Genomic DNA, 3,376 nt, shown 5'->3' with positions numbered 1-3,376 from the left:
ATCTAATATTTATATCATACTTTACAGTCTACACAATGTTTTCACAACCGTATTCCCATTAGATCCTTAAACCTCACTGTGAGATAGGCATGCATAATACAGATGGAGGAGCAGAGGTGTACTTGGCTAATTACCTGACAGCAGGGAGAACCCCGGATCCGACCGTCCGTATTTTTTGTGCATTACGCCTTTGGCCGCCTCAAAGACAGAACTGTTTCCAAGCTCAAAGTTTTTCATAAGCTAGACAGCCTCTGGGGTAAAGCAACTGGATGTATTTATGTCCTCAGAAAGTGTAAATAAAAACCCGACGTGTCCAAAATTAAGGCAACACGATGTGTTGTGAGTATAGAATATCATTTATGTAAATGCGTTCCTGAGCTAGGTAAAAGGCTTAAACTCTTGTCTTGCCCAGCTAGGCGGTCGAGCTGGGGGTCCCTTCACTTCTCCGGGCCTCAGTTTCCCCCACTGTCCACACTGGGTGGAGCTCTCTTCCGCTCCCTCGCAGTCCAAGTCTGTTTCGCCCCGGCCTCTGCGGTGAAGTCAGCGGAGGTCACGTGAAGGAGCCAGCGGGAGGCAGAGGAGCCCCGGGCTACAGGGGCTGAGCAAACCCGGGTAGAAGGGGGCGGACCCCCCCCCCCAGCCCGCCCCGGGCGTCCTCTGCAGCCATCGCCAGGCCCTGAGCCGGTTGCCAGGGAGGCGCCGGCCTCCTCGGACGAGGCGCGGCGCTGCGGTGAGCGCCCCAGAGGACTCCGGGTAGACTGCGGGAGGTCGCCACCCGTCCCCACCCGTCCCCACCCGCTTCCCACAGCCGTCAGCGCCAGCCCCGCGCCCGCGACGCATGCGCGCCCGGACCTCCGCCGCCGCCGCCGCCGCTGGGGGCGGGGCAAACGGAGCGCCCTTGCTGCTGCGTGGCCCGCCGCCCGCGGGAGAGAAGCGCGCGTGCGCCTAATTAACACCCCTCAGGGACACCAGGGATTAGGTCGGGCTGTGCGCGCGCAGACCGTGGGGTTGGAAGAGGCCGTGAGCTCATCCTGGAGTCTAGACTGCTGGAGCGGTGGTTCTGGGTGCTTGTCAAAATTCCAAATTCCTGAGCCTCCTCCCCAGCGGCCTGGATGCGACCCAGGAATGCATTCTTAAATCACCCCCAGATAGTTCTGGTGTAAGTGGTCCTCACTGGCTGGACCACCCTCTCGTCTCAATGAATGTAGGAATCGGAGCTTAGACATGGAGAAATGACTGGCCCACGGTCATACAGAATGACGTGGCAGAGCCCGGTGTAGAGCCCAGATGTGTAGACTTGCACTCAAGTGCTTTCCCATAGGGTTCCCTACTTCCCCTCCTGCCTCATTTTCAGGGCACGTTTGTTTAATCAGTACCAGGCCGACTGGGAGGCAGTTCATTCCCATTGGTTGAGCTAACTGAAGAACGGCAGTCCCTTTCTCAGAACACCAAAGAACCCCAGCCAACGACTCCAAATCGAAGCTCTACTCCCCGCTCTGACGTTGGGCCAGTACTGACTCAATCTGTAATCTGCACTGGGGCTGGGGCACCCCGGAGAGAGCTGAGCCCACCCAAGGGAACAATGGCCAGTTTAGATATATATGCCCCCTCCCCATACACACTCTTTTTTTTTTTTTTTAAGTTTTTTTTTTTTCTTTGACAGAGAGAGAGACAGCGAGAGAGGAAACACAAGCCGGGGGAGTGGGAGAGGGAGAAGCAGGCTCCCCGCGTAGCAGGGAGCCCAATGCGGGGCTCAATCCCAGGACCCTGGGATCATGACCCGAGCCGAAGGCAGACGCCCAACGACTGAGCCACCCAGGCGCCCCCCCATACACACTCTTATCAGTATGTACTTGTGAAAGACTGCATACGGCATCAGAGGCATAACCCAACAAGAATGTAAAATGCTCCCGTGTCTCTATGCATGTGTGTGGAGTTTAGGGGGGCGGGGTGGAGGGGGGAATCTGACCCATCCCTGTGTGCTGGATTCTGGCTCAAGTTTAGGCATGTTCAGTAAGAGACAGTGGCCCCAGTCCAGGACAGCTGGATCATATGTGCTGACAGCCACTTTCAATGGCCCTGGATGGGGAAATGGACACTCCCTTGCATACCCTCACGAGAAGCTGCTGGGGAAGCCTTAGAGATAAGCAGAGCTAAGATCCCGGCACACGTTCACACTCCTGTTGGAGTCAACAAGTTGCCCCCCACCCCACCCCGCCACCACCCAGGTTAAAGCCTGGGAGACAAAGCTTGCCCGAGTAGAGGGGAGAGGGCAAGGGGCTGCAGAGGCTGCGGCCCTATTTGCTTTCGGAATCCCCCTCTCCCCTGGGGGGAAGGCAGTTGGCAAAGTAATGCCACCAGGCTTCTGAGAGAGCAGGCAATTCTATTCCCAGCGATACTCCTCAGGACTGTTCTGTGGCACGAGGCTGGGTGTTCTCAAGGCTACTCCCACACTCGGCCCAGAAGTGTGTCATCTTCCTCTGCTTCTCCCAGATCTCTGCCCCTCTTTATCTGTCCTGTCCCAGTCTCGCAGTCTCAAAACCTCAAGGCTGCAACTCTTTCTGAGAAAGCCAGGAATGCAGCTGTGAGTCCCATTCCCTGTGGGGGAGCTCCAGCTCTCCCTCCTGGCTCCAGATGTAAAGGAACAGCTGTGGAGGTGGCAAGATGCCCGGCTGGCAGCTAAGCAGGCCTGGGAAGATGGAGAACAAAACGGGGAGATACAGGCAAATGGCAGGGCTCTCATAATTCTAGAAACCCACGGAAAACAGCATTTTGTCCCCTGGCCCAGCAACTGGCTGGATAGGCTTTGCCAAATCCCTCAGACGCTGCCCAAACCCTGCCCATCCCAATCCTGGCAGCCTGGGCCACTAGGCAGGACCTTCTGTAAACTCCATTTTATGATTACCACTTAATCTGAGAAAGGAAACTTGGCTTCCTTTGTCTTACTCCACCCCATCCTCAAACCCACACCTCCCAGCATGAGGTTTTAGAAAAGAAAGGCTTGAGAGGGAGCGGGGAGAGGAGGAGAGGGTTCTGCCATTCCCATCTGGCATCCTCCTGCCTCTCCCTACCTCTGAGAAGTAAACCAGGATGTAGAATGCCAGGCTGAGTGTCCAGCAGAAGCCTGCTCTGGGCGCCACCTGCTCTCCTGCTTCACCAGGGTGACAATGAATGACTTGGCACCAAGCACTGTACCCAGTAATTATTTCCTGAATGACCATGGCCTCTTCTGGGTCCCACAGGGTCCCAGAGACACTGCTGGTCTTTAACCAGCCTGTCTAGTGCTGGGGGCTGGGGGGGGGGGGGGACACTGTTGTGACTCACTTGCCCCCTCCATGTCCTCCCCAACCTAAAGGACACAGGGTATCACAACTGC

This window comes from Mirounga leonina, unplaced genomic scaffold, assembly GCF_011800145.1.
Source record: "Mirounga leonina isolate KUSES-001 unplaced genomic scaffold, KU_Mleo_1.0 Mir_153, whole genome shotgun sequence".
NCBI classification, from domain to species: Eukaryota; Metazoa; Chordata; class Mammalia; order Carnivora; family Phocidae; genus Mirounga; species Mirounga leonina.
Note: the sequence above shows the minus strand (reverse complement) of the source record.